The sequence below is a fragment of the Molossus molossus genome, unplaced genomic scaffold (assembly GCF_014108415.1).
Source record: "Molossus molossus isolate mMolMol1 unplaced genomic scaffold, mMolMol1.p scaffold_m16_p_16, whole genome shotgun sequence".
NCBI classification, from domain to species: Eukaryota; Metazoa; Chordata; class Mammalia; order Chiroptera; family Molossidae; genus Molossus; species Molossus molossus.
Genome location: NW_023425351.1, coordinates 31541568 through 31557945, shown reverse-complemented (window position 1 = coordinate 31557945; position 16378 = coordinate 31541568). Strand labels below are relative to the sequence as shown.

General features: G+C 37.8%; 1 pseudogene; it reads left to right on the top strand.

The window, feature by feature from the left end:
* The first annotated feature begins 764 nt into the window (after positions 1 to 764).
* Positions 765 to 6095, top strand: LOC118631892 (annotated as a pseudogene).
* The last annotated feature ends 10283 nt before the right edge of the window (positions 6096 to 16378 follow it).

Here is a 16378-nt window from a genome sequence, read left to right as displayed (position 1 = left end):
AGTCAAAAGCCACAGTAAAATTCAGGAGTGTAGAAAACCCATTAATATGGAAGAGGCACACATGCTATAATCTCCAATGAAGCAAAGGGAGCAGGGATTTTAATAACGATAAATGCAAACATACAAATAGGCAAAACAAACATCATCAACTAACTCTTCTGAATCTTAGTGAAAGATCGGACTCCACGAAAGGGCAAGTTTAGTCTCTGGAACTTTGGAACACAGCCACCGAGGGAAACAGGGAAAAGTACAAAGCTGCAAAAAGCCAACAGGTTAGTGTTCCCTTAGGTCTTTTGGGACTGATGAAGCCAGTGTTCCAAGCCCTCAGGTTTTGGCCAAGTGTCTTCACAGATTTTGCCATAAGCAAGTGTCACCGGGATTCAATAAATAAAATATATCACTTCGCTCATTTTCATTGTGCTGCCTTATTTTTTAATCTTAAATTTAGCCTCAATGTAAATATGAACACGTGTAAAATCAGGAGCTCATGACAGTTTTCCATGTAATATGTGATATCTTTGTAAAAATCTAAAATAGAAAACAAAAAGGTAAAACACGAGTTCACCTGCCTGAGTGATCTCTTGTTCTGAAAGCTCTAGTTACACTACTGTTTGGGAAAGCAACATCCAATTAATCATATTTTTATAAAGAGAGACTGCAGAGTCTTTTATGCCAAGGCAGAGAGAATAATACGGAAATGTCCAATAATCTTGGTTGGAAGTATTCTGTCCTGTACAGAAGCTCCCTGGTGCAGGTGCGGTCCCATGGGACTATTGAACCTTAGATTAGAGCAGAAAGACCTCTGGTCACCTAGTCTAGGTCCCTCGTTTCCAGGAGAAGAACCAGAGATCCAGGGAAGTGAGTGACTCCTCCCTGTTCTGCAGCTGGAGGGACTGCACCTGAGAACACAGCGCTCCTGGTTCCCACGCAGCAGCTTTTACACTCTAACACCTACTTTGTCAGAGAAAGTAATCATGCATAGAAACAGGACTGCAAAATGCCACTTTTCACCCCTATCCCTATCCAAAATGTAAGATAGAGTTTTGAGATATATGTTACGGTTAAAACAATAAAATAACTGCAATAAGTAATATGATGGAAAAATACAAAGTAATCTATGTGGTGAGATCCTAGCACGAGGACATAGATGCACACATTATTTTGCTTTGGGCAGACCTGTAAGTGTTTAGTATAATGATAATGTAATGGTTACACAGCTGCACCAAGATCAGAAAGCACAAGGTGTCACACTGGACAGAACGACAGGGAAACCAGGAAGGTAGCAATGGGGTTTGGGGACCAGGAAAACCTCACATCCAGTCTAAGGCGGAGTCACAGGATCACACCAGGGTGTTAATGTAAGCATGGATAGTTTTTTGTGTTGTTGTTTTTTTTAATCCTCACCGAGGATGTGTTTCCATTGATTTTTATAAAGAGGGAATGGGAAAGAGAGAGAGAACCATGGATTGGTTGCCTTTCACAGGAGGTCCAAACAGGGATCAAGCCCACAGCCTAGGTGTGTGCCCTGTCTGGGCATCAAACCTGCAACATTTTGGTGTGCGGGATGACACTGCCACCCTTTGAGCCAGCAGCCAGGGCGGCACGACCAGTTTTACCGAGCGGAGGCGGCAGGGCTGTGCCTGCGGAATGCCAGTCCACCTTTGGGCAATGAGGAAACGGAACAGGGCTGGAGAGAGCAGATGGAGCCCAGCACGCTCGTAAGTGTCCCCTGTTACTGACACCAGGCTACCATGCTTTGGAGACTGCTTCTCTGATTCTGCATCTATATTATATTATTAACTATTTTCTAGGATTCTTCCTCAACCTACCTTTACCTGGAGCTATTTAATAAAACAGCAAGTTAAAAACAGACAAAAAGAGCAACAAAATCTCTCTACTTGTAAGTTTTCATGGTCACAGTTTTTATCTCAGCAATGCATATGTGTTACAAAAGTCACAGTGATAATGCTTTCCCTTGTTATTCAATCTTGAATGAGTAACACTAAATATTTGTTTACCCTGGAGTTAGCCTTATTGTTACCTAGCTAATAAGAGTCATGAAGATAATAACAACGTCTCACATTCATCAAAAGTTATATGTGGTTTGCAAAAAAATTCATATGAGCTATCTCATTAATACCAGTGCTGTTCATTCATGCGTGCATGCCTTCAACAATCTGTACTGAGCACAGTTTCTGAGGCAAACATTGTTCTAGATACAACAGTGAATGAAAGAGACAAAGTTCTTGCTTTCATGAAGCTTATAACATGTACTAGGGGAAACAGCCACTAAAAGCTGATACAGAGAACAGACTGATAGTTGCCAGAGGGGAGGGGTGTTGAGGGATGGGTGAAAAGGGTGAAAGGATTAAGAATTATAGATTAATAGCTACAAAATATTCATGAGGAGTTAAAGTACAGCATAGGGAATACAGTCAATAATATTTTAATAACTATTTATGGTTCTAGTAAAGTATATGATTGTCTAACCACTATTCTATATACCTGAAACTAATACAATATACAGATGATATATTATATTATATTATATTATATTATATTATACACTTTAAACATATATAGTCTCATTAACCAATGTCACCCCAATCAACTTAATAAGAATGAATCTTCTATAGCTTATAGAAAGAAGACACATGAACAAAAAAACTAATTTAAAGTAGCTGAGAAAAGAACCACATTTTGTATTTCTTTAATCATCTATAGGGTCTTGTATAGTACTTTTATGGAACACCTAACAAATATGTGGAAATTAAAAAAAACAATAGCATTGATCACCATAACTTATATATTTATATCAATACAGTGATGAGTACATTGCAGGGATGTATTGGTGTCATGAAAGAATAAAATATGGGACTCATGTGGGCCGCAGGAGAGTAAAACAACGAACTAGATTCTGAGGTGCTATATTTTCACCAGAGGCTAAAAGAATGAGTCATCTAGAGAGAAGGATGTGGAGCATGAGGGGTGAGGAAGGAGATGGGGTGTTCATTCCAAGTAGAAGGAAAAGCACATTCAAAAGTCCTCTGGTGCGTGAGGGCATAGAGATTTGGAAAACCTAGAAGGCTGGTGTACAGAAAGCCTAGTGAAAGAGATTGGGAATGTGAGCAAGGGAGAACACAGAGAGGTATAAAGATGATCTTATGCAGATTAATAAACCATGTGAAGGTGGGTTTGTTTAAACCACTCAGCATTTATTTCCAAGAACTCCAGTAACATTCCTCAACTTTGTTTGGGGGCCCTTCCACTCAGTTCATGTTGCTCACTCTACTCCCATCTCGAGGTGAAGCATAATCCTAGTCACCCCAGATTGGGCAGTGCCCCCTTCCCTAGCTTTGACAATGGACTGAAAGGAGGCACGTGGCCTGTGAAAGCCAGGACGCCACGAGGCTGCAGAAATGATGGCATTGCAGGCAGGCAGTCTTTCCTACCAGATTTGCATCTCAGACATACACATGCTTATTATATTTGGTGAGAATGGGGTGTGGGTACACACTTTAACTGTACAGAATTCAATGCTTTTCAGTACAATGACCCTTTGAAATGACTAATGGAATTTAATTGCATGCAGAGAGAGAGAGAGAATTAAAGAACAGGAGGAAGATCTGCAGCTTCCCAGAGAGACAAATGAAAGGAGGAATCAGGAAAAGAGACAAAAGAAAGAGATCTCATTATACTATACTGTAATAACATCTCCATAAGACTTATGCTCCCAATAGGATCATAGGCTTCTTGATGTGGGGCATTATGTCCTATGTATCACATATAATCCTTCTATGACTTCCCCAGCAACAAGCGTCAGACCTAGACAAGCAGTAAGAGATCAATAATTAATTAGACTGATTTGTCGTGTGAATGCAGTGGCAGGTTGCAGGGTGGCCCCCAAACTTAAGTTGCCAATAAGCAATAACAATGTATTCACAGATGTCAAAGCAGATCAAGGCCACCATGAAGAAAGAAACAACTCTCTGTTTCTCTTTGTCTCTGCCTCTCTTTTTGTCTCTTTCATAAAAATATATATAACTTTGCTTTAAGATCCATCCAAGGACCCATCTAGAAAGAGATTAGATTTTAGGTATATTTGCATATAATATATATATATATATTATATATATATATGACAAACACTATCACTTAGTGAATTTCAGTTTTGAAAAAAAAAAAGCCAAATAATTTGCCTCTGATGCATTAAAAATAAAAATAAAAAAACTAAAAGAGAATGTTCTTGGTTTAATCAGAGAGAGAAAGAATGAAACACATCCCTCCACCCTGGCAAATAGAAGCCTTGCACAATCCCTCTGCTCTTTGCACTTGTGCCCTGTGAAGTGGACACATTGAGAATCAACCAACATTTATGACCTGCGTGTGAATGGCACTGTTTCACAGTGACCAAAGAAAGGTGTGACCTTAGACACTATTCCAGAATTGGTTCTTGCTATTCAAACCATAAAATGGCTGGAGATCCTAGTGAATTCCACCTGAAGATAAAAGATATTCAGTCGGTCAGGTACTGATTCTCCGCTAACTTTGAGAAAAATGTCCACTGAGTCACACATTAGTAAGTATAGTGGTAAGTTAAAAAGAGAACTAATATTAATTATTTTAACTAGAGAGAATTAATTTTACTTTGTTTTATACCTTTAGGTAAGCCAACACACTTTCTAAGAACTGCTACTTTAAACATTTTACAGAATCTTAAATAATTTAAACAGGGAATTAGCTTTCAGCAGAGGAGTATTTTAAAATTGTATCTCTTCTCCCTATTCCCCTGCCACATTCAGTTATATTTTTCATACAGAAATTTCTTATAATTGAGTTTCTCTACTTGTACAAATTAATTATACTGCTGTCATAAGCACAGTTATTTTCACAATAAGTAATATTTTATAAGTTCTTGAATAATAAAGAAAAACTTAAATCTCTCACTAAAATTCACAGACAGCGGAGTTATTAGATAGCAATTCCGTTGAAAAGACTGAATGAATCGAGAATAGACCTCCTGGTGAGCAGAAAAATGCCTGTGATTTGATCCCAACTTTTCATGTGATCCCACTGAATGTTTTCTCTAAGAAAGAGGGAATTATTGAGATTTTAATCAAGTGGACTCTTTCTTTCAGGGTTAAAGATGAAAAGAAATTCATTGTTATTGGCATATCTGGGACACTTCATATACGAAAACATGCCTTTACAATTATTTACTAGCTAGAAGTATTGTTCTTGTTTTGTTCTTCTGTTTGAAAGCTACCCAGTCATAAGGACTCCTTCTCCCCCTGAAACCTCATCCAGTACACACAGGTACTCTCCATGTGTGGGAACTGACAACGTGGGTCCAAGCAGATGCAGCAGGTCCCCACGTCCTTCTGCAGACAACTGTGGTGCTGATGAGCCAGAACACCAAGATGTGCAAGGCTATCCAAGGCCACCTGGAAACAACCCAGCTCTGGAGAAGCTGTTACCTCAAACCCTGGGCAATGTGGGCTTTGTGTTCACCAAGGAGGACCTCCCTGAGATCAGGGACATGTTGCTGGTCAATGTCCAGCTGCTGCCTGTGCTGGGGCCAGTCCAGAACCCTGGTCTGGGGCCAGAGAAGACCTCCTTCCTGGCTTTAGGCATCACCACCACTGAAATCCTGAGTGCAGCTGATTCAAACTGGAGACAAAGTGGGATCCCAGAAAGCCACACTGCTGACTGTGCTGAACATCTCCCCCTCTCCTTCGGGCTGATCATCCAGCAAGTATTTGCCAGTGGCAGCATCTACAACCGGAAGTGTTTGACATCACAGAGAAAACTCTGCATTCCCGCTTCCGGGAGGGCGTCCGCAATGTGGCCAGTGTGTCTGCGGACTGTATGTATCAGCTGCTGTATACAGACCAGCTGCTGCATCAGTGCCCTATTCTATCATCAGTGGGTACATGCGGGTTCTGGCTTTGCCTGTGGAGACTGATTACCCCTTCCCACCTCCCTTCTTGGCTGACCCACCTGCTGCTCCTGCCGCTGCAGCCCTAGCCAAGGCGGAAGCAAAGGAAGAGTCAGAGGAGTCGAAGAAGGACATGGGATTTGGTCTTTCGGACTAATCACCAAAAAGCAACCAGCTCAGCCAGCTTTATTTGTGAAGCAAGGTAATAAAGGCTTACTTCTCTTTAAAAGAAAAAAATAAAAATAAAAGCAACCTTGGACATGAGCTCTTCAGTCCCATTCACACCCTGAAATGACTGCAGCTCTGAATGACCAGACATCTGAGCCAGGCACCCAGTAAAATTATGTCCAGATCCCTAAGGCACAGAAACTGTGAGATAATATGATTGTTTTTACCTACTAATTTTGTAGTTAATTTGCAACACAGCTATAGATAACTAATACTTTTTTTTCCTTGATGCTTCCTGAAATAATAAAATCTTTTAAGTTTACATATTTAGGACTTAATTTTCCAATTAGAAAAATGTATTGCAATTATGTATTTATTAACAATTATATTCTATCACCTTACTTTTTTTCCCTCTTTAATCTGAAAGGGTCTCATTTTGTCTCTTATTCCATTGATTTTATTTTATGAAACTCAAATGTGTATATTTGAATTAATCACATTCCTAGTTTGTGATACATGTATATTGCTAATCCAAGCCCTTCTTTTTTATCTGTTTCAGTACTTTTCTTTTAATCCCCTATCTCTAATCCCATCCACCTACAACAGCTCATAAACATGTACTCAAATATTTATTTAGATTTATGTGTGTTCTTGTAAAATGTAGTATTGTTTGGTAAAGTGTTTAAATATATGGAAATGGAATTTTGTTATAATTTCATTCTCTTTGCCATTCAACACCATATTTCTGAGAGGCATCCAAATCACTATAGGGGAGGTCCTTTCATTTCATTATCATGTTAATGAGACACCCTGGGAACTTAACTCTTGCTTAAATCAATTAGCCTGTGGTACAATTGGTTTCCTTGTAAATCATTTTGCTTAAAGTCACAGAACTTATGGGCATCAAGTGAGGATTTACTGTATATGAGAATAGTTTATTAACTCTGCTGAAAATCATTCCATTATATGCACATGTCAGGCATAGTCTATGTTTTAGTTATTTAGTCATCCGAGTGATCTTCAGATCCCTGTCAAATCCAGTGTTACCACACACATCTCTGCGTGCACCTCTGTGAGCCTTTCTGTGGGGTACATTCAGGAGGGTAGTTTTAGCTGGGTTTAAGATGTCAATGTCCTTACTTTCATAAAGTTTTCCAAACCACTCTCCTAAATGCACCAATTCATACTTTCACCACCAAATTCTGAGGGCTCTTGTTTCCTGAGATTTTCAATAGTTGTTTAAAGATTCACCTTTGTTTCTTCAAACCTAACGGATAGAAAGTGTGATCTCTCTGGTTTCCCCCATTCCCTACCTCTATTTTCTTTGGTTACTAAGGGTCATTCACTTTTTACTTATAAAAAAAATCCATTTGGACTCTACCTGTTTATATACTTTGACCATGTTTTTTGCATTGAGTTTCCTGTATTTTTCTTGCTGACCTAAAGGAATTCCTTGGATATTTTTACACTAATTCCTGTAAACTTTAGGCATTGCTAAAGTCATTTCTTTGTTTTTTTTTGTTTTGTTTTCTGTTTTCCCCTCTATTGTATAAATTTAACTATGGCCCAAGTTTTTTTTTTTTGTTTGTTTGTTTTTCTTTATTGATTTTAGAGAGAGAGGAAGGGACAGGGAGAGAGAGAGAGAGATAGAAACATCAATGAGAGACAACATCTGTTGCCTGCCTCCTGCATGCCCTCCCCCTGGGGATTTGGCCCACAACCTGGGCATGTGCCCTGACCTGGAATCAAACTGGAGACTTCTTGGTGCATAGGTCGATGCTCAACCACTGAGCCACACCAGCTGGGCTCTATGGTCCAAATTTTTGAGCTGAAGTATTATGTTTTGAGAAGGGATTAATAATTAATAAATTTACCCCAATGCTTTGTGATTTTGAGTCTTGATTAATATATATTTTCCTATTCAATGGTCCAAAGGACATTTTCCTTCACTTCTCTTTTATATGTAAGTTTTTAATTCACTTGAAATAAACTTTTTTTGTATTGTGTAAGTACAGATCATCTTTATTTTTCTATAACGAGCCAGTTTTTCCAATACCATCTACTAAGTAATTTATATATTTCCTCTTAATTTATCATGCAATAGCTAGTCATTCTTCTTTCAGGGATATATTTGTCTTTTTCAATATAAATAGTTCACTCATTTTAAAAATTATTTTAACTTTAAATATTTCTTAGTATCCAAAAGTGCAAATTATCTTTCCTTAATTTTCTAATTGCCTTAGCTATTGATGAAACTGTATATATAAATTTTAGAATCATTTTGTTAAGTAATGCCAAGAATCCTGCTGGGTTTTTATTGTAATTTAGTTACATTCATAGATTAATTGGGGCAAATTGACATCTATATTATGTTTTGCCATCCATGAACATCATGTCTCTTTTCATTTATTAAGTTCTTCTCTAATGTTCTATAATAGTCTTAAAATATTCATCGAAACAGACGTGTATTCCTGGTTAGGTTATGTTCTAGAGAATCCTATTATCTGTTATAATTTCTAGATGGTTAATTTTTGTAGGTTGATCTTGCATCTGACAACCTTATTGAAATCTCATATTTGTTTTATTAGTTCATTAATGCCCTTGGATTTCTAAGTAGACATTTATATCATCTGCAAATAAAAACAATTTAGACGCTTTATATCAACTGGCTAATATTTCATATCTAATTTCCATAACTAGTAGTTTTTATTTGTTTTATTATTTATTTTTGCCAATAATTTTCATATCTATTTTAGTAAATTATTAAACTTATTTTACATTCTAGGTCTATCTTTGCAATATTTCTGCTTCAGATATCTCCTGCTTGGTTTGATGTGTCGCCTAATTTTGGCTGTGGAAATAGATTATTTTTGGGTTATAGGTATCAGCCCTGGGAAATGTTTGGGGGAAGTTAGAAGGCCACACCCTAGTCTCTGGTGAGCCCAGAAGGAAAACGTTGTTCTCAGAGAGGACATGGCCAAGTGGAACAGAACTGTAATTAATCACCCTTACCACCCACCGCTCCCTGTCAGATCCCCCCAGAGAAGCAGCACGGACAGAGCAATCTCTTTCCACCAACCTGGACTAATTGGAGGGGAAATGGTGAATAAGTGAATGTCCAAGAAATACACTTATTTTTCCCAACTTTTCATTCAAACTGGCACATTTTTGGTGACTCCGTGACTTTATATCTCCAGATTGCTGCACAAGAAGTGTGAGCCATTGCTATCTATTGCTGCAGAAATGGGGCAGGAAATTATTAGCCTAAGGCAATAATGGGTGAAAAAATTGAGAAACAAAATTAAACTGCTTCTCTCCAGTCCATACTCCCAGAACACTGTGCCCAGCCTCTGCTCCCAGTGGCAGCCACCCTCTCGAGGCCTCTGGGTTGCATGAAGTAGGAGGCATCTTCACACCACAGTTTGTGTGCACAGATTCCTCTGGCGTGTGCTCTGCACAACCTTCCTGGCTGTATCCAGCAGCTCTAAGCACTCTCTCCCAATTTCACACGTACTAGTTCAGAGGCGCCGTCTAGGATCACCTCTAGTTCATGTTGTTCCCCTGGTTCCATATTTTTCTTAATAGTTTCTCCAGACTTCAGGGAAGGAACCAGCAGCCTAAGGAGCCTCACAATCTTGGCAGAAATCCAGAATAACTTGGTCTCATTTCTAATCCCACTTTGTTAACCTCTCTCTGCGTCTGTCGTTAGTACAGCAGGCCGGCTCTCCGGTGCTATAATAAAAGAGTAGTCCTACTTTTCACCACTGGCTTAAAGCGAATGTGACTAAAATCCTTTCATTATGTATAATATTGGCTGCAGGTTTTGGTGGGATGGCCATGAGACATTTCTCTTTATTCCTTGCATTCTTCATATGCTATAATATCGTAAAATCATAAGTAGGCAATCAAGTTTATAAATTTATAATTTTTAAACACTATAAATAGGTTTGAAATAATAAAATACCTAGTATTTTACAAATATTGTATTTATAATAAATATAGTATTTTACTAATATAGAATTTTTGTTCTGATTTCATTATAAAGATGAATCTCAATGATAGTGTTTGACTTTTTACATCAAATATCATTTTTCCTTCAACTTTTATCTTGAAATGTGCTGCACTTGAATTAAGTGGTAGGATTAGATAAACATCATTCATTCTGTTACTTAAGAAACTAGCTCAGGGAAAAACATACACTTTATTTTCTCCCTGAGATGGCTATGTTAAAAAAAAAAAAAGCCATTTGTATTTTTTGGTCAGACATATATACAAAGATTTAGAAATAGTTACACATTTTTTTCAGAGCTAAGGAGGCTTTTGACACGCGTTGGTCCTAATTTTTTTAGAAATGTTAAAAATTTAGAGTTCATACCATATTACTTTTAACACTTTTATATATTGCTATGCCCTGTATTTATCTCCCTAAAGCACTTGAAATCTATCCTAGTTAATATCATCAAATAAAAACTATCTTCAGGTATATTAAAGAAAGAAAGCCCAATCATTATTTAATAGGTAGTATACTAACCAATGGAGAAAATTGTTTTATATAAACTCTGGACAAAAAAAAAAACAAAACAAAACATAACAAAAGGCAACCCTTACAATGTCCTCTACCCCAAAGCCTGAAGCCTAACTTATATTGAATTGTTTGTTTTTTTAAGAGTTTACCAAGATTACAATTGTATAAAGATTTTCTCTAAGACAAAAACTAAGTGCCCTGCTAAAAGAACCTTCCTAACTCATATCAAAACTCAGTTTATATTCCCACAGATGTCTAACAAGGTCTGGATATGGTCTTGGATTATAGACAGGGGAAAATCAATAGCCTGCTGTCTCAAAGGCACCAATATAGATTATGAATCACAGCCAGGAAGTTGTCAGTGATTTCAGCTGCCAACAGCGCTTCCATGAAGATATTTGCTACCTCATATTCTTTTCATGTGAAGCTTTCGTACATGAAATAGAACAGGTCACTTTTTTTGACAAAAACATAAGAGAATTTTAAGTAGAACAATGAAAGCATAAAACATAGCAGTACTCTGGAGTGAACAAATAAAAAAGATACCTTCTCTGCTCACCCACCTGCTGCATGAATAGCCAAGATCTGCATAAGGGTTCTGTATTGCTGGCAGTTATCAGTGCCCTTCCCCGCCTGGCTGTATCTACATATACACACAAATGCAGGCGTTTGGATGAACTAGGTCAAGCCTAATGGCCATAATGAGAAATGGTCTACATGAGGGAAGTACAATATAACATAGAACCCTGGAGCTAAAATGGATTTCAGGTTAGTAAACCCATCTCCTTTCATTGACAGACGAGGAAGCTGAGGCTGAAAGAGACTTCGGGTGACTCAGCCACAGTCACACAAATAGATTTTAGAGATAAGATTAGAACCTTCCTCTGAATTACCTTTATTTGGGATATTTCTACAAAATGCTGAATAACTGTTTGATGAATAGTCCTTAGAGGTGGACACAGTACTTCTCTCTATAACATATAAAAATAAGTAAATAGACTTTAAAGAATATTCTGTTTTGAGTTTAAGAATAAATGTATTAAAGTTGCTACACACTTACAATTAATGTGGACACTATGACAGATATGTTAAGCATCCCTTCAATGCTTGGCTGCTACTTTTATCATTATTTCAGAAAAAAAGTAGACAACTTTCTGAATAAAACAGTTTTCAAAAAAGAACCATGTCAAAGTAAAGTGGAGAAAGTCAGAGATCCAAACTGCTTTAGCTTTAACTTGATAATTACTTAGAGGTGGGAGATAATAAAAGTCCATTTCTTTGACAATTTATGAAAGAATTAGGGAAGATAATGTTTCAATTTTCTAAAAAGAAAGGAAAGTTGCTTCTGAAAATCCTAGATAGGCCCCTTTCAGTGTGAATGACTGTGATGACAACATAGCAATTAACACACAATCTAGTGATGGCCCAGGAAAGTCTGAGATACAACACATATCTTACAGACAGATTACACAGGCAAAGGGCATAAAAGAAATGATAGAACTTGATTTTAGAATGGCTTTTGTGGCACCACACAAGATGTTCTAATTAGCCGATCCACCTGTGGGGTCTCTTCTACTCTTCCTTAGATGATTCATCTACATAACTTGAAGGCTGAAGCCAAAGGTAGTTTCTTAGAATCACTTTGGGCTAGCTGGGATGCTAGTTCAAGAAGGACTTCCCATGTCCAAATGGTGTGGCTCAGTGGTTGAGTGTTGACCCATGCACCAAGAGCTCACCAGTTCGATTCCCACTCAGGGCACATGCCCAGGTTGTGGGCCAAGTCCCCAGTGGGGGGTGTGCAGGTGGTGGCCAGTCAATGTTCTCTCTCATTGATGTTTCTATCTCTCTCTCCCTCTTTCTTCCTCTCTCTCTAAAGTCAATAAGAAAATAAAAAAGAGGGACTTCCCCAACAAGTGTCTTAAGAGGTGTTCTACTGAGTAGTTTATTTAGTGGAGAAAAGAAGAATTCTCCAAATAAGTTTACATACACAGCAGGATGACACAGGAGAATTAAAAGCCACAAACCCTAGAACAAATGTAGGTTTGGGAAGGACTGCTGGGACACAAAGGTTAATATACTTCTAATTACACTAAAGATCTAAAGATGAATCTTATAAGAAATGACATGATAAAAATGTCAGTCTTCTTTTAATTCCTGTTCTATTATGTTTAGTGAACTCAAGACATGCAAAAGATGTTAGAGAAGATTCACAGAAGAGAAGCAGAGGTGTTTAAAGAGGTAAAATTGATTTCATGGAAATTAAAGAAATCTCAACATTTAAACCAGAGAAAAATTGAGGGATAATTAAATGATTGTCTTCAATATGGGGGAAGAGTGTTGATCCTGGAGAGTTCCATTGTTATCCCTGTTGAAGGTCAAACATTAAGTTGTAGTCTCTCCATGAGAGTAAAGACACTATATACCTATCTACTGGTCACATTTGCATCTCCTGGAGGTGTGACTCCCTGTGATCCACTTGTGTTTAGGGATAAATGAAATGGGAAGAAGGAAACTCTGTACCATTCATGGCATTACCACTCTGGCTCTGGGAAATGCAGCAGATGTCTGCTGTGTCCTCCAGCTGCTCCCACATCTTCTTCAATGAGGTGGGACACCCAGTCTGGAGGTGCTCTTCCCCCTTCCAAGTCAGTCCCTCCCTGAGCACTCTCCTTTGCCGTTGGCTACCCTTCAGAACCCTCATTACATCTTTATAGCGGCTGCTTCATCATAATTCAAATATTCATTATACCAAACTTCCCTGATTCAAATTACGGTGTGGTTCAGTCTCCTAATGTACCCAGATTTTTAATTTGCATCTTTTAATTGTTATCCTTTCTGAATCTTTATTTAAAAAATGTTTCTGACACATCTTAAATTGCTGCTTTTTATTTTTTAATCTTTAAATGGAAGTTTTTTTTCCCTTTAAATTGATGTGATTACTGATCTAGCTAGACAGATAATCATCATCTGATTTTTTTTGCTTTTTGTTTCTTCCTCTCTCCCTTCTTATTTATTTTATTTTATTTTATTTTATTTTATTTTCCCTTCTGGTTGGAAATAAACATGTTCTAGTCTTCTTAGAAAGTTTTGCATACATGTCTATATATAATGATGAAATTAATATATTTCATCAATATTTCTCATTCTTTTGAAAAAATGTTTTTGTTCTTATCAACTCCCTTCTGACTTCTTGGCTATGGTTGTAAAGATTCTTTGCTCTCTCTCAATTTTTTAAGATCACAAATTAAGCATCATTGTTACTGTTTGATCATTTGTATTGTTTGGTTTATCAGTAAGTTTACAATTTACTTTTATCACCATTTCTTCCTGTGCTACATGTTTGCGGACACTTTGCAAACATGTTGCACACGAAGTAATCAGGGTTCTCCAGAGTACCAGAATCAACCATAGATACATGATAGATAGATAGATGATAGATAGATAGATGATAGATAGATAGACAGATAGACAGACAGATAGATAGACAGGTAGAGATGATTGCTTTTTAAGAAATTGGCTCTCACAGCTGGAGCTGGCACATCTAAGGCAGACAGCAAGCAGGCTGGAGAGGACCTGGGAAGAGCTGCTGTCTCAGCCTGAGTCCACAGGCACTCTGAAGGCAGGATTCCTTCTTGCTGAGATCCATATACACTGGAGGGTCATCTGCTCCACGCAAAATTCACTTATTTATAAGTTAATCTCATCCAATCAAACACCTTCACAGAACTATCCAGAATTAATGTTTGACCAATTATCTGGGACTGTAACCCAACCAAGTTGACATATAAAATTAGTCACCACAGATCCACCACTTGTCAACTTGGCACCCATGTGTATCTTCTTAATCTCCAAATAATGACAACAACATGGTCGTTCTTCCACCTAACATAACACAACATTTTTACTTTGCTACATACAACTGAAAATGTACAAAATAAACAAAGTCTTACTCTTTGCAGTTAATATTCTTCTGTTCTGGCTTTCTACATGGTCTTTAGCCTGACTTTCAGTTTGCTTAGGTCCCAAGATTAGTCATTTGTGTCCTAATGGTTATGGGTCATTAAACCTATGCTTACAGGTGGCCAGGAGAAGCATCGCCCTTGGGGTCTGCTCCTTTGCAGTCACAATGTTTTATTGTTTCTTGTTTTGGTTGTGTCTCTTACTTTACTGACAGCTCAGCCATACTTTAAAAGAGTTGTTTCTTATATTTTTTCAGTTCTGCCCCAGAAAGTGTTTGCTGCAAAACATAGTCAACCTTATAACTAGAAATGGAAATTCCTCATTCTCTCTCTCTTTTACACATTTCCATTAGGAATTTGTTGCCTTTGCTCCGCAGAAACTTCAGTTTTGAAGGCCACCCATTTGCCAATTCTAATATTCATCTTGTTGGGCTCTGGTGTTCAACCTCAGCAGTATTGACTGTTTGGTCTCTTTCTCCTAGAGGAAAAAAAATATATATATATATTTTTTTTACTTTGCTTCTGTTCACTATGTTTTCAAGTAAACTATATAGTTTACTTCCTGTTCCACATGATTGTGGTCACTTTGCTGGGTCTGTCCCCTTTCCCAGGGCTCAGTCATCCGATTGTTTCTCTTCTTAATTTATACTCTTGATGATTTTACTCACCTGAGCTTTCTTTTATCCTAGAGTTACAGAGTTATAGACTTCCACGTGAGGAGCAATGAGATGTCAACACAACAGGTCTAAAATAAAAATGTTCATTTTGTTCCTCAAGCTTGGTCCTACTAATTTTCCCCAATCTCACTAAATGGTACTCTCTGCCTTCTAGCTGTCAGACCCAAACCTAGAACAAATCCTTAATTCTGCTGTCTCCCTCACACTCTGGCTTCACTCTCACCAAAGACCGAGAGCAGAACCACTTGCCACCACCTTGCCTTCTTACCCAAACAGATTCTCTCCTACTGTCCCACCTTATACTGCTGCATCTGCTATGGATTCTTTACAAAGTAGCCCGAATAGATTTTATTTTATTTTATTTTTTCTTTATTGATTTTAGACAGAGAGGAAGGGAGAGGAAGGGAGAGATAGAAACATTGATGAGAGAGCACCGGTGAACATCCTACAGCAACTTCAGGGGCCACACAGAACGCTACAACATCTGCTACAACATGGACCTGGGTTTGCCTGAGTTCACTTCTCAACATCTGTGGTGTAAGACTTCTTTATTGTTTAAACATTTTCTTTTCTTCATTGATTTTAAAGAGAAAGAGAGAGGGAGAGAGGAGAGAAACATCCATGAGAGAGAACATTGATTGGCTACCTCTTGCATGCCCCGCACTGGGGGTTGGACCCACAACCTGGGGATGTGCCCTGACCAAGATTGAACTGGTGACCTCTTGGGGCATGGGTCAGCTCCACCACTGAGCCACACCAGCTGGGCCACACTTCACTTTTGTAATTTTCCCACCTGGGCCTAGATCAAGCTTAAATATACCACAATTTTACTCGTTAGCTTTATTCAGTATTTTTTGATATTTAAATTATATCCCAAAATACAAAGTCCTCATGGGAAAGAATGGAAAAGGAAATGAAGTGAAACTTCAAATTTAAATAGCTAATTAAAATACAAGAAACCCCAGAGAACTCTAGACAATGTGAACATAACATTTCCATTTCACTTATTTAATAGAGCTTAATTGTATTTCTTGAAGTTTATCATTACACTTTGAAATAAAAATAAAAGCTGTTGTTAAATCACCTATAACTAAGAATAAACACATGGCAA